We start from the raw sequence: 26402 nt of genomic DNA, 5'->3' as shown, positions 1-26402 counted from the left end.
CTCCTTCCCCATGGCAGGAAACCTGGCTGTTCAGATGGTTATCCAATCCTCAAAGTGGGAGAAAGTTTCATGGCCAATGAGAACACGCCCAGGGTTGAGGGCCACCCTGGGCACAAACAAGCTTTTTGAACCTCAGCCTGAGCATGCTCTTAAAAATCCCTCTCAGTCGTAGCACCAGAATCCCGCATTGCAGGCCTGGTACGCCCCTAGATTCAAGTCCTAACCCTTGGAGAAATTTTCCAGGCATCCAGACCCAGAGCCCGTCTCTGGATGCCCTGTTTGGGGGCATCCCTAAAATGGAAGACAGCACACTTCCATTTCCCGAAAAAGCCACCCAACGTGGGTATCCGCCAGGATCCTTAGAGAGGAAAAAATCTACCATGGAACCATGAGGCCACACCTGCATTCCGAGGCCATACTGGACCCACAAGCCAGATACAAAAGCCTGTGCTACTGCCTTCGAGTCACCCGATTTATAGTTCCTGGAGAGCTGCTTCCAGGTCTATGCATTGGGCCTGTGATCACCTCGCCACTAATCCTAACCCAAGTTTGTGTTTGCAGACTTCTCTCCCAAAACCATGGCTCAGATGCCCTCCAGAAAGGGTTCGCTGGAGCCACGCCAGAGGACTGGGCCTACCTTCCCGAGAGAAAATGTGCCCGTCACAGTTGCCCAAACCCTCCAGATTAGGAGAAACCTGAAAAGCCCCTGAGACCACCCCAATATTGGAGGCTGTTCTGGATGCTAATGCACAGTCTGAAACACCCTGATCACCTCCATCCTGTAAGACACCAAAGTCAATGGTCCTGGGTCAGAAGATTGAAACTGACATGCCCCTAGGACTTCACTGGAACCCTAGATTAGGGTGTCAGGCAACTATCCTCAAAGGCCTGTTCTGGGATACCAACTTATGACACAACATGGGGTCCCTGAGCCACACAACAGAAATCTCCTGTCTCCATACAGAATCCATGCACTTGGACCTGAGTAATACCCTCAGGGTAGATGAATCCTGCATGGCTCCTTAGCAACCAGCACTTTCTAAGAACTCCCTGGTAATAAAACAACATTGTGACCCATCTTCATGAGACTCCATGTCAACTCAAGGCCTTGATACTTCGACCCAGAACCACCAGAGTGAGCCTGCCATGTTCCTCAGCTGCAATGGTCAATGGAGGTGTGCTTTCCAGGCGTCTATACGGGAATGCTCTGCCACCCAAACTTGCCACATCTCCATGTGGATCTGTGTCTGACAGGGCCTTAGCCTTAGCCTTTCTCCCACTTTGAGGACTGGAGCAAACAAACCAGACTGACCCTGTCTGGTAGAAGGAAACCTTTCTCTTTGGAGCATCTAACATGCCCCAGGGTGGGAAATCTTCCATGGCATCTTGTTTCCACCCTTCGATTTGTCTGTCATCGTAGACACAAACTCCAGCATAAGCAAACATCTGACATCCACCCTTACTCAGGTGCTGGATATTCAAATCAGCCACTGCACACTGGAACTGCCTTTTGTTTGGCACTTAATTGAAAAAGAGCCTGTGTTTAGAATTCCATCCTCACCCTCCTGGTATGCTCACCCTCTTGATAGGGAATTCTGGAGCCACAATGCAGCATTCTGCCTTCTCCATAGAAAGAAGAAATGCCTGGAGAGTCTGGACAGAAACTCCACATGAGTGGAGAAACTCAGCATTCGAGGGAACCCTGATTTATAGGCTGCCCTGGCCACAAGTGCTGTGTCTGACAGAGCCTGAGCCTGGACCTCGTGTCAGCCACCCAGAGGGGACCCCATATCCAGGAGACCCAGCCACCCAGGAGACCCCATGTGAGACAAGCCTTTGCCCAGGGCCGTCATCTCTACCCATCCTTGGTATTCAGGCATCTGTCCCCAGAACTTGGCTGGAATCCCTGTCAATGGGGGAACCTGAAGCACAATAGAGAACTCCTCCTTCCCCATGGCAGGATCCCTGGCTTTTGGGATGGAAGTTCAAACCTCAGAGTGGAAGCCAGCTGCATGGCCAATGAGACTACACCCACTAATGAGGGCTGCCCAGAGCACAACCAGGCATATTGTCCCTCAGCCTGAGCATGCTTTCAAAGAAACGCTCTCAGTTGCACCTCCAGGATCCAGCACTAAAGGCCTTGTATGCCCCTAGACCCAAATCTTAACCCTTGGTGGGATTTGCTGGGCACCCAGTCTAAGAGCCCATCTCTGGAATCCCTGTTTAGGGACAACCCTAAGATGGAAAACAGCATGATACCCTTCCTCGAGAAAGGCACCAAACAATTGGGAGCCGCCAGGAACCTTGAGAGGAAAAATCTCCCATGGACCCAGGAGACCACACCTGCATTCCGAGGCCATCCTGGAAATCAATCCAGATACAATAGCCTGTGCTACCACCTTTGAGTCCCTGATTTAAAGTTCCAGGTGTAATGCCCTCCAGGTCTATGCATTGGGCCTGTGATCTCGACATGACTAACCCTAAACCGAGCTTGTGTTTTCAGGTTTCTCTCCCAAAACCATGGCTCACATGCCCTCCAGGATGGGGTCTCTTGAGTCATACAACAGGACTGTGCCTGCCATCCCCAAGGAAACTGTGCCCGTCACAGTTGCCCAAACCCTCCCGAATTAGGAAAAACCTGCAAGGTTCCTGACACCACCCCAATATTGGAGGCCGCTCTGTATGCAAATACACATTCTGAAACACCCTGATCACCTTCATCCAGGTAGATACCCAAGTCAATGATCCTCAGTCAGAAGATTGAACCTGACATGTCCATAGGACCTCTTTGGAAACCCAGATTAGGTTTTCAGGCATTTGTCCTCATAGGCCTGTTCTGGAATACCAACTTATGATACAACATATGGTCCCTGGACCACACAACAGAACATGTCCTGTCCCATGAAGGAAACCGTGCTCTTCGACCTGTGCCAAATCCTCAGGGTAGATGAATCCTGCTTGGCACCTTAGCCACCAGCACATTCTAAGATCTCTCTGGTAACAAAATAGCATTGTGACCCATCTTCATGAGACTCCATGTCAAATCAAGACCTTGGTACTTCGCCTCAGAGACACGAGAATGAATCTGTGATGTTCCTCAACTGCAAAGGTCAACAGAGGTGTCCTTTCCAGGCTTCCATGTGGGAGTGCTCTGCTACCCAAAATTTACACCTGGGGGACTCTGTAGCAAACAAACCAGACTGCCCCTGTCCCATAGAAGGAAACCTTGCTGTTTGGAGCATCTCACAAGCCTCAGCATGAGAAATCCTCCATGCCCTCTTGACGCCACACCTCTATTTGTCGTTCATCATAGACACAAACTCCAGCATGAGGAAACATCTGACATCTGCCCTTACTTAGGTGCTGGATATTCAAATAGGCCACTGCACACTGGGCCTGCCTTTTTCTTGGCATTGAATTTAACCGTAGCTTGGGTTTACAATTCCATCGTCACCCTAGTACTCCCCAAGCCCTCTTGATAGGGAATTCTGGAACCACAACGCAGCATTCTGACTTCCCCATAGAAAGAGAAGAGCCTGGTGAGTCTGCCCAGAAACTCCGCATGAGGATTCATTTGCTTCAGCCCTCGATGGAACCCCGATTTATAGGCACCCCTGGCCAAGAGTAGTGTGTCTTACAGGTCCTGAGCCCCGAACTAGTGTCAGCCACCAGGAGAGCGGGGCCCATGTCCAGCATGTGAGACCAGCCATGCCCAGGGCTGTCATCTCTACCATCCTTGTATTCAGACATCTGTCCCCAGACCTTTGCTGGAATCCCTGCCAATGGGGGAACCTGAAGAACAATGGAGAACTCCCCCTTCCCCAGGGCAGGAATCCTGGCTGATGAGATGGGTGACCAACCCTCAGAGTGGGAGCCAGCTGTATGGCCAATGAGACCACACCCACACATTAGGGCCGACCTGGGCACAAGCAGGCATTGTGGCCCTCAGCTTGAGCATGCTTTCAAACAAACACTCTCAGTTGCACCTCCAGGATCCCGCATTGCAGGCCTGGTACTCCCCTAGGCCAAAATCTTAATGCCTGGTGGGATTCTAGGTGCCCAGACCCAGAGTCTGCCTCTAGAATCCCTGTTTGGGGGCACTCCTAAAATGGAAAAGAGCACTCTTCACTTCCTCCAGAAAGCCACCAAACTATGGGGATACGCCAGGATTCTTAGAGAGGAAAAATCTCTCATGGACCCATGAGACCACACCTACATTCCGCGGCCATCCTGGACACACAATCCAGTTACAAAAGCCTGTACCACCGCCTTTGATTCACCCGATTTACAGTTCCTGACGAGCTGCCCTACAGGTCTATGCATTGGGCCTGCAATCACCTCACAACTAACCCAAACCTGAGTTTGTGTTTGAAGACTTCTCTCCCAAAACCATGGCTCTCATGCCTTCCAGGATTGGGTCTCTGGAACCACACCACAGGACTGTGCCTGTGATCCCCAAGGATATTGTGCCCGTCGCAGTTGCCCAAACCCTCCAGATTAGGAGAAACATGCAAGGTCCCTGAACCCACCCCAATATTGGAGGCCACTGTGGATGCAAATGCAGTTGAAAACACCTTGATCACCTCCATCCAGGCAGACACCCAAGTCAATGATCCTGAGTCAGATGATTGAACCTGACATGCCCCTAGGTCTTAATTGAACCCCTAGATTAGGTTTTCAGGCATCTCTCCTTTGAACCCTGTTCTGGAATACCAACTTAGGATACAACATGTGGTCCCTTAGCTGCACAATAGAATATCTCCTGTCCCCAGAAGGAAACCATGCCCTTCGACCTGTGCCAAGCCCTCAGGGTAGGAGAATCCTGTATGGCACCTTAGCCATCAGCATATTCTAAGATCTCCCTGGTAACAATCCAGCATTGTGACCCATCTACATGAGACTCCATGTCAACTCAAGGCCTTGATACTTCGCCCCGAAGTCACCAGAAAGAACCTGCCATGTTCCTCAGTTGCCATGCTCAATGGAATTGTGCTTTCCAGGCATTCATGTGAGAGTGCTCTGCTACCCAAAATTTTCACAATGGGGACCCTGGAGCAAACAAACCTGACTGTCCTTGTCCGGTAGAAGGAAACTTTCTGTTTGGAGCATCTCAAAAGCCCCAGAGTGGAAATCCTCCATGGCCTCTTGACATTACCCCTCCATTTTTCAGTCATCATAGACACAAACTCCAGCGTGAGGAAACATCTGACATCCGCTCTTACCAGTTGCTGGATATTCGATTCAACCACTGCACACTGGAACTTCCTTTTGGTTGACAGTGAATTCAACCATAGCTTGGGATTACAATTCCATCCTCATCCTCCTGGTCCACAAGCCCTCTTGATAGGGAATTCTGGAGCCACAATGCAGCATTCTGCCTTCCCCATAGAAGGCAAAAGGGCCTGGTAATTCTGCCCCATAAACTACACATGAGGATCAATCTGCTTGGTGCTCGAGGGAACCCAGATTTATAGCTTGGCCTGGCCACTAGTGCTGTGTCTGACAGAGCCTGAGCCCCGACCTTGTGTCAGCCACCCAGATAGAGGGACCCATATCCAGCATGAGAGACTGGCTATGTACCAGGGCCGTCATCTCTACCTATTCTTGGTATTCAGGCATCTGTTTCCAGACTTTTACTGGAATCCCTACCAATGGGGGAACCTGAAGCACAAGAGAGAGCACCTACTTCCCCATGGCAGGAAACCTGGCTGTTGGGACGTGTGGCCAACCCACAAAGTGGGAGCCAGCTGCATGGCCAATGAGGCCATGCCCACTCCTGAGGGCCGCCCTGGGCAGAAACAGGCATTAAAATCCTCAGCCTAAGCATGCTTTCAACAATCCCTCTCATTTGCACCACCAGGATCCTGCATTGCAGACCTGGTACACCACTAGGCCCAAATTCTAAACCTTGGTGAGATTTTTCCAGGCGCCCAGAACAAGAGCCCAACTCTGCAATCCCTGTTATGGGGCACGCCTAAGATGGAAAACAGCACTCTTCCCTTCCCCCCAAAAAGCCACAAAACTATAGGGGACAGCCAGGATCCTTAGAGGGAAAAGTATCCCATGGACCCATGAGACCATACCTGCATTTCGATGCCATCCTGGACACACAATCCACATAGAAAAGCCTGTGCTACCATCTTTCAGTCACCCTAATTACAGTTCTTGATGAGCTGACCTCCAGATATATGCATTGGGCCTGCAATCACCTCGCTACTAAAACTAAACCGAGTTTGTGTTTGCAGACTTCTCTCCTTAACCATGGCTCACATGCCCTCCAATGGGGTCTATGGAACAACACCACAGGAATGTGCCTGCCATCACAAGGAAACTGTGCCCGTCACAGGTGCCCAAACCTTCCAGATTAGGAGAAACCTGCAAGGTCCTGAGCCCACGCCAATACTGGCGGCCACTCTGGACTAAAATGTGCATTCTGAAACACCCTGATCACCTACATCCAGACAGACAGGCAAGTCAATGGTCCTGAGTCAGAAAATTGAACGTGACATGCCTATAGGACTTCACTGGAACACTAGATTAGGTTTTCAGGCATCTGTCCTAATTACAGTTCCTGACAAGCTGCCCTCCAGGTCTAGGCATAGGCCTGCAATCACCTCGCCATTAACCCTAACCCAAAGTTGTGTTAACAGACGTCTCTCCCAAAACCATGGCTCACATGCCGTCCAGCATGGCATGTCTGGAGCCACACAACAGAACTGTGCTGCCATCACCAAGGAAATTGTTCCCATCACATAGCCCTAAACCTTCCAGATTAGGAGAAACTTGCAAGTCCCCTGAGCCCACCCCAATACTGGTGGCAACTCTGGAAGCAAAAGCATAGTCTGAAACAACCTGAACACCTACATCCAGGCAGACAGTCAAGTCATTGGTCCTGAGTCAGAAAATTGATCCTGACATGCCTCTAGGAACGCATTGGAACCCTAGATTAATATTGCAGGCATCTGTCCTCAGGGGCCTTTTCTGGAATACCAACTTAGTATACAACATGTAGTCCCTGAGCCACATAAAAGAACATCTCCTGTCCCCAGAAGGAAACCGTGCTCTTTGACCTGAGCCAAAAGTTCAGGTTTGGAGAATCCTGCAGGGAACCTCAGCCACCAGAATAATCCAAGATTTCCATTTCAAACAAACCCTCTCAGTTGCACCACCAGGATCCTGTGCTGTAGGTCTGGTATGTCCCTAGGCCCAAATCCTAACACTTGGTTGGATTTTCCAGGCACCCTGACCCACAGCCCGTCTCTGAAATCCATGTTTTGGGGCACCACTAAGATGGAAAACATCACTCTTCCCTTCACCAAAAAAAGCCACCAAACTATAGGGAGGCATGAGGATCCTTAGAGAGGAAAAGTCTCCCATGGACCCATTAGACCACACCTGCATTCCGAGGCCATCCTGGACACACAATCCAGATGGAAAATCCTGTGCTACCACTTTCCAGTAAACCTAATTACAGTTCCTGATGAGCTGGCCTATAGGTCTAGGCATATGGCCTGCAATCACCTTGCCACTAACCCAACCTGAACTTGTGTTTGCAGACTTCTCTCCCAAAACCATGTCTCACATGCCCTCCAGGATGGGGTCTCTGGAGCCACACCACAGGAATGTACCTGCCATCCCCAAGGAAACTGTGCCTATCACAGTTACCCAAACCTTCCAGATTAGGAGAAACTTGCAGGGCCCCTTAGCCCACACTAATATTGGCGGCCGCACTGGATGCAAAAGTGCAGTCTGAAACACCCTGATAATCTACATCCTGGCAGGCAGCCAACTCAATGATCCTGAGTCAGAAGATTGAACTTGACATACCCCTAAGACCTCATTGGAACCCAACATTAGGATTTCAGTCATCTTTCCTCAGGGGATTGTTCTGGAATCCCAAACTGTGATACAACAGGTGGACCCTGAGCCACACAACAGAACATCTCCTGTCCCCAGAAGGAAACTGTGCTCTTCGACCAGTGCCAAATCCTCAGGGTAGGAGAATCCTGCATGGCACCTTAGCCACCAGCACATTCCAAGATCTCCCTGGTAACAAACCAGCATTGTAGCCCATCTGCAAGATATTCCATGTCAACTCAAGGCCTTGGTCCTTCACCCCAGAGCCACCCGAATGAACCTGCCATGTTCCTCAGCAGCAATGGGCAATGGAGGTGTGCTTTCCAGGCTTCCATGTGGGAGAGCTCTGCTACCCAACTTTCCACAATGGAGACTGGATTAAACAGACCAGAATCCACCTGTCCATTAGAAGGAAACCGTGCTGTTTGGAGCATCTCACAAGCCTCAGCACAGGAAATCCTCCATGGCCTTTTGATGCCACCCTTCCATTTCTCGGTCATCATAGACACAAACTTCAAGGTGAGCAAACATCTGACGTCCACCCTTACTCAGGTGCTAGATATCTCAAATAAGCCACTGCACATTGGTACTGCCTTCTGCTTGGCACTAAATTAAACCATAGCTTCTGTTTAAAATTCCATTCTCACCCTATTGGTCCCCAAGCCCACTTGATAGGGAATTCTGGAGCCACAGGGCAGCATTCTGCCTTCACCATGGAAAAAAGAAGTGCCTGGTGAGTCTGCCCAGAAACCCTACATGAGGATCAATCTGCTCGGCCATCGAGGATACCCCTATTTAGGCTGCACTGGCCATTAGTGCTGTGTCTGTCAGAGCCTGAGTCCCTACCCGATATCGTCCACCCAGTGAGCACACCCCTTATTTAGCATGTGGGACCGGACATGGCCCCCGTCCATCATCTCTATGCATCCTTGGTATTCAGTCAGCTGTCCTCAGAACTTTGCTGGGATCCCTCCCAATGGGGGAACCTGAAGCACAATAGAGAACTGTTCCTTCCCCATGGCAGGAAGCCTGGCTCTTGGGATGGTTGTCCAACCCTGAAGGTGGGAGCCAGCCTCATGGCCACTGAGACCACACTTGCTCCTCTGGGCCGCACTGGGCACAAACAGGCATTGTGACCCTCATCCTGAACATGCTCTCAAACAAGCCCTCTCAGTTGCCTCACCAGGAGCCCGCTTTGCAGGCCTTGTACGCCCCTAGGCCCAAATCCTAACCCTTGGTGGGATTTTCCAGGGGCCCAGACCCAGAGCCCGTCTCTGGAATCCCTCTTTTGGGGGACCCCTATGATGGAAAACAGCATTCTTCCCTTCCCCAATAAAGCCACCAAACTATGGAGAGCCAACAGGATCCTTAGATTAAAAGTCTCCCATGGACCCATGAGACCACACCTGCATTCCGAGGCCATCCTGCACACACAGTCCATGTAAAAAAGCCTGTGCTTCTGCCTGCGAGTCACCCGATATACAGTTCCTGACAAGCTGCCCTCGAGTTCTACACATTGTGCCGGTGATCACCTCGCCACTAACCTTAAATTGAGTTTGTGTTTTCAGAATTCTCTCCCAAAACCATGGCTCACATTCCCTCCGGGATGGGGTCTCTGGAGCCACACCACAGTACTGGGCCTGCCATCCCCAAGGAAAATGTGCCCACCACTGTGGCCCAAATACTCCAGATTAGGATAAACTTGCAAAACCCCTGAGCCCATTCCACTTTTAGAGGCCACTTTGGATGCAAATGCATAGTCTGAAACACCCTGATCACCTCCATCCAGGAAGATACCCAAATCAATGCTCCTGAGTAAGAAGATTGAACCTGACATGCCCCTAGGTCCTTATTGGAACCCTAGATTAGGTTTTCAGGCCTCTGTCCTCAGAGGACTCTTTTGGAACACCACCTTATGACATATGGTCCCTGGGCCACACAACAGAATATCTCCTGTCCCCAGAAGGAAACCGTGCTCTTGGACCTGTGCCAAACCTTCAGGTTTGGAGAATCCAGCACAGTGTGTTAGACACCAGCACATTCTAAGATCTCCCTGGTATCAAATCTGCACTGTGACCCATGTGCAAGAGATTCCGAGTCAAAGCAAGGCCTTGGTAATTCGCCAAGAGCCACCAGAATGAACCTGCCATGTTCTTCAGCTACAATGGTCAATGGAGCTGTGCTTTCCTGGCATCAATGAAGGAGAGCTCTACTACCCAAACTTTCCACACGAGGGACCCCGGAGCAAACAAACCACACTCCACCTGTCCAATAGAAGGAACCCTTTCTATTTCGAGCATCTCACAATCCTCAGGGTGGGAAATCCTCCATGATCTCTTGATGTCACCTCTCCATTTGTCGGTCATCATAGACACAAATTCCAGTGTGAGCAAAGGTCTGACATCCGTGCTTACTCTGGTGTTGGATATCTCAAATAAGCCGCTGCACACTGGACCTGTCTTCTGCTTGGCACTGAATTTAACCATAGCTTGTGTTTACAATTCCATCCTCACCACTGTTCTGCAAGCACACTTGATAGGGAATTCTGGAGCAACGACACAGAAATCTGCCTTCCCCGTAGAAAGAAGAAGTGCCTGGTGAGTCTGCCCAAAAACCCAACATGAGGATCAATCTGCTCGGCCCTCGAGGGCACCCTGATTTATAGGCTGCCTTGGCGTCTAGTGCTGTGTCTGACAGAGCCTAAGCCCCGGCCTCATGTCAGCCACTCTGATAGCGGGGCCCATATCCAAAATGTGAGACTGGCCATGGCCCAAGTCCATCCTCTCTACCCATCCTTGGTATTCAGGCATCTGTCCCCAGACCTTTGCTGGAATCTCTGACAATGGGGGGCCCTGAAGTACAAGAGAGAACTGCCTCTTCCCCATGGCAGAAAACATGGCTTTTGAGATGGGTGTCCAACCCTCAGAGTGGGAGCCAGCTGCATGGCCAATGAGACCACGCCTACACTTGAAGGCCGCCCTGGGCACAAACAGGCATTGTGACTCAGCCTGAGCATGCTTTCAAACAAGCTGTCTCAGTTGCACCACCATGATCCCGCATTGCAGGCCTGGGACGCCCCTAGGCCCAAATCCTAACCCTTGATGGGATTTTCCAAGCACTCAGACCCAGAGCCCATCTCTGGAATCCCGGTTTGGGGGCACCTTTAAGATGTAAAACAACACACTTCCCTTCCCTGAAGAAGGCACCCAAATTTGTTAGCCATCAAGATCCTTAGAGAGGAGAAATCTCCCATGGAGCCATGAGAACACACCTGCACTCTGAGGCCATCCTGGACACACAATCCAGATAGAAAAGTCTGTGATTCCACCTTCGAGTCCCCCTAATTACATTTCCTGAGGAGCTGCTGGTCAGGTGTTCGCATTGGGTCTGCAATCACCTCGCCACTAAACCTAAACCAAGTTTATGTTTGCAGACTTCTCACCCAAAACCATGGCTCACATGCCCACCAGGATGGGGTCTCTGTAGTCACAGCACAGGACTGTGCCTGCCATCCCCAAGGAAACTGGGCCCACCACCTGTCTTCTGCTTGGCACTGAATTTAACCATAGCTTGTGTTTACAATTCCATCCTCACCACTGTTCTGCAAGCCCTCTTTTTTTTTTTTTTTTTTTTTTTTTTTTTTACTTGGTAAGTTGTTTTTTTTTTTTTTTAATTTTTTATTTTTTATAAACATATATTTTTATCCCCAGGGGTACAGGTCTGTGAATCACCAGGTTTACACACTTCACAGCACTCACAAAATCACATACTTGATAGGGAATTCTGGAGCCACAACGCAGCATTCTGCCTTCCCCATAGAAAGAAGTGCTTGCTGAGTCTTCCCAAAACCACACATGAGGATCAATCTGCTCGGCCCTAGAGGGTACCCGATTTATAGGCTTCCTTGGCCACTAGTGCTATTTCTGAGAGATCCTGAGCCCTGGCCTCATGTCATTTACCCAGATAGCGGGGCCCATATCCAGAATCTGAGACCCGCCATGGCCCTAGTCCATCCTCTCTATATATCCTTGGTATTCAAGCATCTGTTCCCTGATCGTTGCTGGAATCCCCAACAATGGGGGAACCGGGAGCACAATAGAGAATGCCTCCTTCCAGATGGCCCATTACCTGGATGTTGGGATGGGTTTCCAAACCTCAGAGTGGAAGCAGCTGCAAGGCCAATGAGACTGCACCCACTCACGAGGGCCACCCTGGGCATAAAAATGCATTGTGACCGACAGCCTGAGCATGCTTTCAAATAAACACTTTCAGTTGCACCTCCTGGATCCCGCATGCAGGCCCGGTATGCCTCTAGGCCCAAATCTAAACCCTTGGTGGGAATTTACAGGCACCCAGACCCAGAGCCCGTCTCTGGAATCCCTGTTTTGGGGCACCCCTAAGATGAAAAACAGCAATCTTCTCTTCCGCTAAAATGCCACCAAACTCTTGGGAGGCGTCAGGAACCTTGAGAGGAAAAATCTCCCATGGACCCATGAGACCACACCTGCATTCTGAGCCCATTGTGGAAACACAATCCAGACACAAACACTTGTGCCATCACCTTCGAGTCACCTGATTTACATTTCCTGATGATCTGCCCTCTAGATCTATTATTGGGCCTGCGATCACTCCTCCTCTATCGATAATCCGAGTATGTGTTTGCAGACTTCTCTCCCAAAACCATGGCTCACATGCCCTCCAGGATGGGGTCTCTTTAGCAACACCACAGGACTGTGCCTGCCATCCCCAAGGAAACTGGGCCCATCACAGTTGCCCAAACCATCCAGATTAGGAAAACCTGCAAGGTCCCTGAGCCGACACCAATAATGGTGGCCGCTCTGGACGCAAATGTGCAGTCAGAAACATCCTGATCACCTACATCTAGGCAGACACCCAAATCAATGGCCCTGAGTCAGAAGATTGAACCTAACATGCCCCTAGGACCTTTCGAACCCTAGTTTAGGTTTTTAGGCATCTGTACTCAGAGGCCTGTTCTGGAATACCAATTTATGATACAACATCTGTTCCCTGAGCCCCACAGCAGAACATATACTGTCCCCCGACAGAAACCATGTTCTTGGACCTGTGTCAAACCCTCAGGGTATATGAATCCTGCACAAGCCCTTAGTCAACAGCACATTCTAAGATATCCCTGGTAACAAACCAGCATTGTGACCCATCATCATGAGACTCCATGTCAAATCAAGGCCTTGGTACTTTGCCCCAGAGACACCAGATGAACCTGCCATATTCCTCAGCTGCAACGGTCAATGGAGGTGTGCATCCAGGCATCCATGCAGGAGTGCTCTACTAACCAAACTTTCCACATGGGTAACGCTGGTGCAAACAAACCACACTCCTCCTGTCCAGTAGAAGGAAACCTTGGTGTTTGGAGCATCTCACAAGCCCCAGCGTGGGAAATCTTCCATGGCCTCTTAACGCCACCCTTCATTTGTCCGTCTACATAGACACAAACTCCAGAGTGAGCAAGCATCTGACATCCGCCCTTACTCAGGTGCTGGATATTTGAATCAGCCACTGTACACTGGAACTGCCTTTCGCTTGGCACTAAATTAAAGGAGCTTGTGTTTACAATTCCATCCTAACCCTACTGGTCTGCTCACCCTCTTAATAGGGAATTCTGGAGCCACAACTCAGCATTCTGCCTTCCCCATAGAAAGAAGAAGGGCCTGGTGAATCTGCCCAGAAATTCCCCATGAAGATCAATCTACTTGGCCCTCGAGGAAACCCCGATTTATACTTTGCCTGGACAATAGTGATGTTTCTGACAGAGGCTGAGCCCCGACCTCGTGTCAGCCACCCAGCGTGTGAGGTCCTTATCCAGCATGTGAGAACGGCCATCACCCAGGGCCATCATCTCTACCCATCCTTGGTATTCAGGCATCTGTACCAGACATTTGCTGGAATCCCTACCAATGGGGGAACCTGAAGCAAAATAGAGATCTCCGCCTTCCCCATGGCAGGAAACCTGGCTGTTGAGATGGGTGTCTAACCCTCACTGGGGAGCCAGCTGCATGGCCAATGAGACCACAACCACTCCTGAGGGCCGCCCTGGGCACAAGCAAGCATTGTGACCCTCAGCTTGAGCATGCTTTCAAGCAAACGCTCTCAGGTGCACCTCCAGATTCCCGCATTGCATGCCTGGTATGCCCCTATGCTCAAATCCTAACCCTTGGTGGGATTTTACAGGCACACATACCCAGAGCCCTTCACTGGAATCCCTGATGGGGGCACCCTCAGATCGAAAACAGCACTCTTTTCTTCCCTGAGAAAGCCATCAAACTATTGGGAGCTGACAGGATCCATCAGAGGAAAAACCTCCCATGGACCCATGAGACCACACCTCCATTCTGAGGCCATCGTGGATACACAATCCAAGTACAATAGCCTGTGCTACACACTTCGAGTCACCTGATTTACAGTTCCTGATGTGCTGCCCTCTAGGTCTATGCATTGGGCCTGCGATCACCTCACCACTAAGCCTAAACCAAATTTCTGTTTGCAGACTTCTCTCCCAAAACCATGGCTCACATGCCCACCAGGATGGGTTCTCTGGAGTCACACCACAGGACTGTGCCTGCCATCCCCAAGGAAACTGTCCCCATCACAGTTGCCCAAACCCTCCAGATTAGGAGGACCTGCAAGGCTCATGAGCCCACCCCAATATTGGAGGCCGCTCGGGATTCAAATCCACAGTCTGAAACACCCTGATCACCTCCTTCCAGGCAGACACCAAAGTCAATGATCCTGAGTCAGATGATTGAATCTGACATGTCCCCACTACCTCATTGGAAGCCTAGATTGGCTTTTCAGGCATCTGTCCTCAGAGTCCTCTTCTGGAATACCAACTTATGTTACAACATATGGTCCCTAAGCCCCACAACAGAACATCTCCTGTCGCCAGATGGAAGCCGTGTTCTTGGACCTGTGTCAAACCTTCAGAGTATATGAATACTGCACAGCCCCTTAGCCACCAGAACATTCTAAGGACTTCCTGGTAACAAACTAGCGTTGTGACCCATCTTCATGAGACTCCATATCAACTCCTGGCCTTGGTACTTTGCCCCAAGCCAGCAGAACGAACCTGCCATGTTCCTCAGCTGCAATGGTCAATGGAGGTATGTATTCCAGGCATCCATGAGGTAGTTCTCTGCTACCCAAACATTCCACATGGGGGATCCTGGAGCAAACAAACCAGACTGCCACTCTCCGGTAGAACGAAACCTTGCTGCTTAGAGCATTTCACAAGCCCCAGCGTGGTAAATCCTCCATGGCCTCTTGATGCCACCCCTCCACTTGTCGGTCATCATAGACAAACTACAGCATGAGCAAACATCTGACGTCTGCCCTTACTCAGGTGCTGGATATTGCAATCAGCTGCTGCACACTGGAACTGCCTTTCATTTGACTGAATTTAACCTTATATTGGGTTTACAATTCCATCCTCACCCTCCTGGTCCACAAGCCCTCTTGAGAGGGAATTCTGGAGCCACAACGCAATATTCTGCCTTCCCCATAGAAAGAAAAAGGGCCCGGTGAACTGCCCAGAAACCCCACCTGAGGATCAATCTGCTAGGCCCTAGAGGTAACACTGATTTATAGGCTGCCCTGGCCATTAGTGCTGTGTCTGACAGATCCTGAGCCCCGACCTCTTGTCAGCCACTCAGAGGGCAGAGACAATATCCAGTATGTGAGACTGGCCATGGCCAATGGATAACATCACTAACCATCCTTGGTATTCAGGCATCTGTCCCATACCTTTGCTGGAATCCCTACCAATGGGGAAACCTGAAGCAAAATAGAGAAATCCTTCTTCCCCATGGCAGGAATCCTGGCTTTTGGGATTGATGTCCGACCCTCAGAATGGGAGCCAGCTGCATGGCAAATGAGACTACGCCCACTCCTGAGGGTCACCCTGGGCAGAAGCAGGCATTGTGACCCTCAGTCTGAGCATGCTTTCAAACAAACGCTCTGAGTTGCACCTCCAAGATCCTGCATTGCAGGCCTGGTATGTCCCTACGCCCAAATCCTAACCCTTGATGTGATTTCCCAGGCGCCCATACCCAGAGCCTGTCACTGGAATCCCTGTTTGGGCACACCCTTAAGATGGAAAACATCACTCTTCCCTACCCCGAGAAAGGCACCAAAGTATTGTGAGCCTCCAGGATCCTTAGAGGAAAAATTTCCCATGGACCCATGAGACTGCAGCTGCATTCTGAGGCCATCATGGACACACAATTCAGATACAATAGCCTGTGCTACCGCCTTCGAGTCACCTGATTTACAGTTCCAGACGAGCTGCCATCCATGTTTACCCATTGGGCCTGTGATCACCTCACCATTAACCCTAACCCGAGTTTGGGTTTGAGACTTCTCTCCCAAAACCATGGCTCACATGCCCTCCAGGATGGGGTCTCTGGAGCCACACCACAGGAATGTGCCTTCCATTCCAAAAATACTGTGTCCGTCACAGTTGCCCCAAACCTCCAGATTAGGAGAACCTGCAATTCCCCTGAGCCCAGCCCAATATGAGAGGCTGCTCTGGAAGCAAATGTACATTCGACACCCTGATCACCTCCATCCAGGTAGACACCCAGTCAATGATCCTGAGTCAGAAGATTGAACCTGACATGCCCCTAGGACCTCATATAAACCCTAGATTAGGGTTTTAGTCATCTGGCCTCAGAGGCCTGTTCTGGAATACGAATATGTTACAACATATGGTCGCTAAGCCCCATAATAGAATATTTCCTCTCCCCAGAAGGAATCCTTGCTCATGGACCTGTGTCAAACCCTCAGGGTAGAAGATTACTGAATGGCCCCTTAGCCACCAGCACATTCTAAGATCTCCCTGGTAAAAAACCACCATTGTTCCCCATGTTCTTGAGATTCCATGTCAAATCAAGTCCTTGGTACTTCACCCCAGAGCCACCAGAATGAACCTGTCATGTTCCTAAGCTGCATGTTCCTAACCTGGACATTCCTATGCAGGCATCCATGCAGAAGTGCTCTACTACCCAGTCTTTCCACATGGGGCACCCTGGAGCAAACAAACCAGAATGGCCCTTTCCAGTAGAAGGCAACATTCTGTCTGGAGCAGCTCACAAGCCCCAGCATAAGAAATCCTCCATGGCCTCTTGACACCATGCCTGCATTTGTTGGTCATCATAGCCTGAGCAAACTCCAGCATGAACAAACATCTGACACCCATCCTAACTCAGGTGTTGGATTTTCGATTCAAACGCTGCACACTGCAACTGCCTTTCTCTTGACACTGAATTAAACCATAGACTGGATTTACAATTCCATCCTCACCCTCCTGGTCCACAAGCGCTCTTGAGAGGGAATTCTGGAATCACAACACAATATTCTGCCTACCCCATAGAAAGAAAAAGGGCCTGGTGAGTCCGCCCAGAAACTCCACATGAGGATCAATCTGCTCAGTGCTCGAGGGAACCCCGATTTATAGGCTGCCCCAGGCACTAGTGTTGTGTCTGACAGAGCATGATCCAAGAATAGTGTCAGCCACCCAGAGATCAGGGCCCGTATCTAGCATGTGAGACTGGCCATGGCCTAAGTCTGTCTTCTGTAACCATCCTTGGTTTTCAGGCATCTGTCCCCAGATCTTTGCTGGAATCCCTGCCAATGGGGGAATCTGAAGCACAATCGAGAATTCCTCCTTCTCCATGGCAGGAGTCCTGGAAGTTGGGATGGGTGTCCAACCATCAGAGTGGGAGCCAGATGCATGGCCAATGAGACCACACTCACTCCTGAGGCTTCACTACGCACAAGCAGACATTGTGACCCTCAGCCTGAGCATGCTTTCAAACAAGCCCTCTCAATTGTACCTCGAGGATCCTGCATTGTAGGCCTGGTACTCTGCTAGCCCCAAATCTTAAATGTTGGTGGGATTTTCCAGGCACCCAGACCCAGAGCCCGTCTCTGGAATCCTTGTGTTGTCACACCCCTAACATAGAAAATACCACTCTTCCTTTTCCCAAAAAAGCCACCAAACTATTGGGAGCCACCTGGATCCTTAGAGAGGAAAAATCTCCCATGGATCCATGAGAGCAAGCCTACATTCCGAGGCCATCCTGGACACACAGTCCAGATAAAAAAGCCTGTGAAACCACTTTCAAGTCACTCGGTTTGCAGTTCCTGACGAGCTGCCCTCCAGGTCTATGCATTGGGCCTGCGATCACCTCGCCACTAGCAATAACCCAAGTTTGTGTTTGCAGACTTCTCTCCCAAAACCATGGTTCACATGCCCTCCAGGTGGGGGTCTCTGGAGTCACACCACAGCACTATGGCGCCTTCCCCAAGGAAAGTATTCCCGTCACAGTTGCTCAAACCCTCCAGATTAGGAGAAACCTGCAAGGCCCCTGAGCCCATCCTAATACTGGAGGCCGCTCTGGACACAATGCGCAGTCTGAAACACCCTTATCACCTCCATCCAGACAGACACCCAAGTATATCATCCTGAGTCAGAAGATTGAACCTGACATGCCCCAAGGACTTTATTGGACCCCTAGATTAGTTTTTCAGTCATCTGTCTTCAGAGGTCTGTTCTGGAGTACCTACTTTTGATACAACCTGTGGTCACTGAGCCCCACAACAGAAGATCTCCTGTACCCAGACGGAATCTGTACTCTTGGACCTGTGTCAAACCCTCAGGGTAGATGAATCCCGCACGGCCCCTTAGCCACCAGAACATTCTAAGATCTCCCTGGTAACAAACCAGCATTGTTGCCCATGTTCATGAGATTCCACATCAAATCAAGTCTTTGGTACATTGCCCGAGAGCCACCAGAATGAACCAGCCATGTTCCTAACCTGCAATGGTCAGTGGACGTGTGCTTTCCAGGCATCCATGCGGGAGTGCTCCGCTACCCAATCTTTCCACATGGGGGAACCTGGAGCAAACAAACCAGACTGGCCCTGTCCGGTAGAAGGAAACCTTCTGTTGGTAGCATCTCACAAGCCCCAGCGTGGGAAATTCTCCATGGCCTCTTGACACCACCCCTCCATTTCTCGGTCATCATAGACACAAACTCCAGCATGAGCAAGCATCTGACATCCGCCCTTACTCAGGTGCTGGGTTTACTATTCACCCACTGCACACTGGAACTGCCTATTGCTTGGCACTGAATTTAACCATAGATTGGGTTTATAATTTCATTCTCACCCTCCTGTTCTGCAAGCTCCCTTGATAGGGAATTCTGGAGCCACAAAGCAACATTCTGCCTTCCCCATAGAAAGAAAAAAAGCCTGGTGAGTCTGCCCAGAAACTCCACATGAGGATCAATCTGCTCAATGCTCGAGGGAACCACGATTTATAGGCTGCCCTGGGCACTAGTGCTGTGTCTGACAGAGCCTGTGCCAAGACGTAGTGTCAGCCTCCCAGATATCAGGGCCCATATCCAGCATGTGACACTGGCCATGGCCCAAGTCTGTCATATCTACCCATCTTTGGTATTCAGGCATCTGTCCCCAGACCTTTGCTGGAATCCCGGCCAATGTGGAAACCTGAAGCACAATAGAGACTCCTCCTTCCCCATGGTAGGAATCCTAGCTGTTGGCATGGGTATCCAACCCTTAAAGTGGGAGACAGCTGCATGGCCAGTGAGACCACGCCCAATCATGCGGGGCAGCCTGGGCACAAGCAGGCATTGTGACTCTCTGCCTGAGCATGCTTTCAAACAAACGCTCTCAGTTGCACTGTCAGGATCCTGCATTGCAGGCCTGCTACGCCCCTAGGCCCAAATGCTAACACATGGTGGGATTTTCCAGTGGCACAGACCCAGTCGTTTCTCTTGAATCCCTGTCCTGGGGCACCCCTAAGATGGAAAATAGCACTCTTCCCTTCCGCGAAAAAGCCATCAAACTATTGGGAGCCACCAGGATACTTAGGAAAAATATCCCATGGATCCATGATAACACACCAGCATTCTGAGGCTATCCTGGACACACAATCCAGATATAAAAGCTTGTGCTTCTTCCTCCGAGTCACCCGACTTACAGTTGCTGATGAGCAGCCCTCCAGATCTACTCATTGCCCTCTGAAAATCCTGAAACTAACCATAACCCGAGTTTGGGTTTGTAGACTTCTCTCCCAAAACCATGTGGGGTCTGTAGCCACACCACAGGACTGTCCCTGCCATTCCCAAGGAAACGTTGCCCTTTACATTTACCCACACCCTCCAGATTAGGAGAAACCTGCAAGGCCCCTGATCACACCCCACTGTTGGAGCCTCCTCTGGATGCAGATGTGCAGTCTGAAATACCCAGATCACCTACCTCCAGGCAGACAGCCATGTAAATGGTCCTGTGTGAGAAGATTGAACCTGACATGCCCCTAGGACCTATTGGAACCCTAGATTAGGTTTTCAGGCATCTGCCCTCGGAGGACTGTTCTGGAAAACCAACTTATGATACAACATGTGGACCCTGAGCCACACAACCGAACATCTCCTGTCCCCAGAAGGAAACTGTGCTCTTCAACTTGTACCAAACCTTCAGGGTAGGATAATCCTGCATGGCCCCTTAGCCACCAGCACATTCTAAGATTTCCCTGGTAAAACTTGCATTGGGACCAATCTGCAAGAGATTCCATGTAAACTAAGGTCTTGGTACTTCGCCCAAGAGCAACCAGAATGAACCTTCCATGTTCTTCAGCGACAATGGGGAATGGAGGAGTGCTTTCCAGGCATCCATACGGGAGTGCTCTGATAACCAAAATTTCCACATGGGGGACCCCATAGCAAACATACTAGACTAGACATGTCCAGTAGAAGGAAACCTTGCTGTTTGGAGCATCTCACAAGCCTCAGCATGGGAAATCCTCCATGGCCTCTTGACACCACTTCTCCATATGTCGGTCATTATAGACACATAATCCAGTGTGAGCAAACATCTTTCATCCACCCTTACTCAGGTGCTGGATGTCTCGAGTGAGCTGCTTAACATTGGAACTGCCTTCTGCTTGGAACTGAATCTAACCATAGCTTGTGTTAACAATTCCATCATCACCCTACTGGTCCCCTAGCCCTCTAGATAGGGAATACTGGAGCCACAATACAGCATTCTGACTTCCCCATAGAAAGAAGAAGTGCCTGGTGAGACTGTCCAAAAACCCCACATGTGGATCATCTGCTCAGCCCATGCAGATCCCCGATTTATAGGCTTCCCAGGCCACTAGTTCTGTTTCTGACAAGGCCTGAGCACTGACCTCGTGTCAGCCAACCAGAGATCGGGGACCATATCCTGCATGTGAGACCGGCCATAGCCCAATCCGTCCTCTCTACCCATCCTTGGTATTCGGCCATCTGTCCCCAGAACTTTGCTGGAATCTCTGCCAATGGTGGATCCTGAAGCCCAATAGAGAACTGCTCCTTCCCCATGGCAGGAAAACTAGCCTTTGGATGGGTGTCCAACCATCAGAGAGGGAGCCAGCTGCATGGGCAATGAGACCATGCCCACTCCTGAAGGGCGCCCAGGAACAAACATGCATTGTGACCCTCAGAATGAGCATGCTTTCAAACAAGACTTCTCTATTGCACCACCAGGATCCCACATTGCAGGCCAAGTACGCCCCAAGGCCCAAATCTTAACCCTTCATGGGAAATTCTTGGCGCCCAGACCCAGAGCCCGTCTGTTTTGAGACCTGATTTGAGGCACCCCTAAGATAAAAAACTGCACTCTTTCCTTCCCCGAAAAAGCTATTAAACAATTGGGAGCCACCAGGATCCTTCGAGAGGAAAAATCTAGCATGGACCCTTAAGACCACTCCTGCATTCTGAGGCCATCCTGGAGAAAGAATGCAGATAGAAAAGCCTGTGCTACTGCCATCTAATCACCCTAATTACAGTTCCTGACAAGCTGCCCTCCTGGTCGATGCACTGGGCCTGCGATCACTGCACCACTAAGCCTAATCTGAGCTTTCATTTGCAGAATTCTCTCCCAAAACCATGGCTCGTATGCCCTCCAGGATGGGGTATCTGGAGCCACTCCAGAGGACTGTGCCTGCCATCCCCAAGGAAACTTTTACCATCACAGTTGCCTAAATCCTACATATTAGGAGAAACCTGCAAGGCCCCTGAGCCTACCCCAATAATGGAAGTGGCTCTCGATGCAAATGCATGGTATAAAACACCCTGATCACCTACATCCAGGCAGACACTCAAGCCAATGGTCCTGAGACAGAAAATTGAACCTGACATGCCCCTAGGACATCATTAGAACCCTAGATTAGGTTTCAGGCATCTGTGCTCAGAGGCCTGTTCTGGAATACCAAGTTAGGATACAACATGTGGACCCTGAGGCACAGAGCAGAACATCCTTGGCCCCAGAAGGAAACCGCACACTTCGACCTGTACCAAACCCTCAGGGTAGGAGAATCCTGCATGGCACCTTAGCCAACAGCACATTCTAAGATCTCCCTGGTAACAAACCAGCACTGTGACCCATGGGAAAGAGATTCCATGTCAACTCAAGGGCTTGGTACTTCGCCCAAGAGCCACCAGAATGAACCTTCCACGTTCTTCAGCTGCAATGGTCAATGGAGGAGTGCTTTCCAGGCATCCATGCGGGAGAGCTCTGTTATCCAAACTTTCCACATGGGGGACACCGGAGCAAAAAACTAGACTCCACCTGTCCAGTAGAAGGAAACCTTGCTATTTGGAGCATCTCAAAAGACTCAGCGTGGGAAATCCTCCATGGCCTTTTGACACCACCCCTCCATTTCTCGGTCATCATAGACACAAACTCCAGTGTGAGCAAACGTCTGACATCCGGCTTTACTCAGGTGCTGGATGTCTCGAATAAGGCGGTGCACATTGGAATAGCTTCCGCTTGGCACTGAATTTAACCATAACTTGTGTTTACAATACCATCCTCACCCGACTGGTACCCAAGCCCTCTTGGTAGGGAATTCTGGAGACACAACACAGCACTCTGCCTTCCCCATAGAAAGAGGAAGTGCCTGGTGAGTCTTCCCAAAAACCCCACATGAGGAAAAATCTCCTCAGCCCTCGAGGGAACCCGAATTTATAGGCTACCCTGGCCACTAGTGCTGTACCTGAAAGAGCTTGAGCCCCAGCCTCCTGTCAGCCTCCCAGTGAGTGGACCCCATGTCCAACATGTGAGACTGGCCATGGCCCAAGTCCGTCCTCTCTACCTATCCTTGGTATTCAGTCATATGTCCCCAGACCTTTGCTGGAATCCCTGACAATGGCAAACCTGAAGCACAAAAGAGAACTCCTCCTTCACCATGGCAGGTAACTGGACTGTTGGGATGGGTGAGCAACCCTCAGAGTGGGAGCCAGCTACATGGCCAATGAGAACATGCCCACTCTTGAGGGCTGCCCTGGGCACAAACAGGGATTGTGACCCTCAATCTGAGCATGCTTTCAAACAAGCCCTCTCAGTTGTACCACCAGAATCCCGCATTGCAGGCCTGGGACACCCCTAGGCCCAAATCCTAACCCTTGGTGGGATTTTGCAAGTGCTCAGATCCAGAGCATATCTCTGGAATCCCTGTTTTGGGGCACCCCTAAGATGGAAAACAGCATGTGTCCCTTCCCCAAAAAAGCCACCAAACTTTTGGGAGTCGCCAGGATCCTTGAGAGGAAAAATCTCCCATGGACCCATGAGATCACAACTGCATTCCGAGGCCATCCTGGATACTCGATCCAGATACAAAAGCCTGTTCTTCTGCCTTCGAGTCACCTAATTACAGTTCCTGACAAGCTGCCTTAAAGGTCTATGCATTGGGCCTGTGGTCACCTCCCCAATAACCCTATCCTGAATTTGTGTTTGCAGACTACTCTCCCAAAACAATGGCTCATATGTCATCCAGGACGGGGTCTATGGAGCCACACCACAGGACTGGGCATGCCATCCCCAAGGAAACTGCCCTGGTGATGGGCAATTGGACAACCCAAACTCTCGTTAAGACTGGTGGCCTAGGGGCATGGCCAGCCCCATAAGCAGGCTCTTGGTCCATCCTCTGAGACGACTTACTTGAGGACAGGGTCACACTGAGTGTCACAAAGCGTGTTTGAGCCATCGAGGCCCTCAACATGGGTGGGACCTCATGGGCCACACTGGTTTCTCCTACACTGAACATTGGACAACATGCCAACCAAAAGGTTTCTGGCCATGGAAAAGGAGGAGTTCTGATTTCTACAACATGTTCACCCCTCTACAGTGATTGGAGATAAGCTCTAAGTTCTATAGCCTGAAAACTGAGGTTGGGAAGTGATGCCGACCTAAGGCCATGGCGGGTTGAGTGTCTTGTGGGCCAGGGTTGAGGGCTTGTGGGCCAAGAGTGTGAGGACGAAAATCTGAGAACACAAGCGAGGCTTAGGTTTTGAGGCGAGGGCCCAGCAGGCACCCTCTGCAGAGATGATTCGAGATCGTGCACCTGAAGCCAGGGCGAGGATCAGACGTTGGCTCAGGTTGGTTTCTGTCCATGACATCCCCTTCATGAAGGGGAGGGTCTCACGAGGCCATGGAGGTTTTCCCATGATGGGAGTTGTGAGATGCTCCAAACCGCAATGATTCCTTCTGTGTGACAGTTGAGACCTGTTGGATGGCTCCAGGACGACCCATAAGGAAGTTCTCCAGAGCAGGGTTCTAAGGATGGATGCCTGTGCAGCCCACCTCCCATTCCAGTTGTCTCCTAGTGACAATGCTAGTTCGATCTGCTGGCTCTGGGTGAGCAACTGAGGGGGCTGAGTTGAAATGGACTCTCCTGAGGATGGGCCATAATGTGTGTTAGTGTCCATGGAGACCTTGGAATAGGGCGGTAGATCCAGGGACATGAAGAATATTCATACCGGGAGGTTTTGGCAGAGCTCCAAGGAGTTCCTTTCCTATGTGGAGACGAGAGTTGTTTTGATGAGTGCCTAAAGAATCTCCCATATACTGGTATTGGAAACCAGGCCTCGGAGGAGAGATGCTGGGAAACAAAAGCAATGGATCTGGTTAGGGCTTAGGTGCCTATCCAGTTCAATCTTCTTCTCTGGGGATAACTGTCTACGTGTCGGAAGGGAGGTAGTTGTTCAGCTTGTGTCAGATCTCCCCTGTTATTTTGGATGGTCTACAATATTGCAATGGCCTTGGGGACATGGGAGGTTTCTCCTAATCTGTAGGGTGTGGCCAATGGAATGTGCAGAATTCCCCTGGAGAGGTCAGGCACAGTCCTGAGGTGTGGCTCTAGAGGCACCAGCCTGGAGGGTGTGTGGGCCAGGACAGTGGGGGCAGAAGTCTGAAAACACAAACTCGGCTTAGGATTTGGGACGTAGGTATGGCAGGCCTGATCTACAGACCATGAGAAGAACTCTTCCGGATATGAACAAAGGGTGAGTGTGAGGTGATTGCTCAGGTTTTGTCTCTGCATTTGTGTCAACAATGTGGGTGGAATGTCGGCATGGCCTCATGGGCCATGGACGGGTTTCCTTCTCTGGGGATTTGGCACAATCCCAAGAGTTTGGGTACAGTCTGTGGGATGGGAGGAGTCCTTTCTGTTTTTTAACCTCATGTGTCCCACCAAAAGAGGGATTCCAGAGCAGAGCCCTTCGGAGGGGCAATTGGACAACCCCACCTCTGGTTAAGTTTGGGGCCTGGGGTCATGACAAGCCCCATATGCAGACTATTGGTCCAACCTCTGAGCAGCCTTCCTTGAGGACAGGGATGATGCTGAGGGTCACAATGCGTATTTGTGCCCAATGAGGCCCTCAAATATGGGCGGGGCCTCATGGGCCACGCTGGTTTCTCCAACACTAAACATTGGGGAACATGCCAAACACAATGTTTCCGGCCATGGGGAAGCAGGAGTTCTAATTTCTGTATCACGTTCACCCCTGGGAAGTGATTACAGATAATAAGGTCTAGGTTCTGAAGCCTGAAAACCGAGGTTGGGAAGAGATGAAGACCTAGGGACCTGGTGCGTCCGATGAGCTCAGTGTGTGGCCAAATGTTGAGTGTCAGTCTGGAGATGCGGGCTCAGGCTGTGTAAGACAGGGCTTTCATGCCCAGGGTAGACTGTGTAATTGGGTTGCAGTCGAGTGGCATGCAGGTTGGTCCTCATTTGGGGTTTCTGGGTAGTTCCATAGGGCAATGTTTTTCTTCTGGAGGGCAGGCAGAATACAGCATTGTGTCTCCAGAATTCCTAAACTGGATGCCTTGTGGGCCAGGAGTGTGAGAATGGAAGTCTGAGAACACAAGTTAGGCTTATGTTTTGGGGTGAGGACATGGCAGGCACACTCTGAAGAGCTGAAACGAGATCTCGTGCACCTGAAGCCAGGGCAAATATTAGACATTTGCTCAGGTTGGAGTTTCTGTCCATGGTGGCCCCTTTTTAAAGGGGAGTGTCTCATGAGGCCACGGAGGTTTTCCTTGTATCCTTTCGACAAGACAGGTTCGATCTGTTGGCTCTGGGGGAGCAACCGAGGGGGTTGAGTTGAAATGGACTCTCTTGTGGATGGCTCATAATGTGGGTTTGTGTTCATGGAGACCTTGGA

Source organism: Mustela nigripes, chromosome 12 (assembly GCF_022355385.1).
Source record: "Mustela nigripes isolate SB6536 chromosome 12, MUSNIG.SB6536, whole genome shotgun sequence".
Lineage (NCBI taxonomy): Eukaryota > Metazoa > Chordata > Mammalia > Carnivora > Mustelidae > Mustela > Mustela nigripes.
This window is presented reverse-complemented; position numbering follows the sequence as displayed.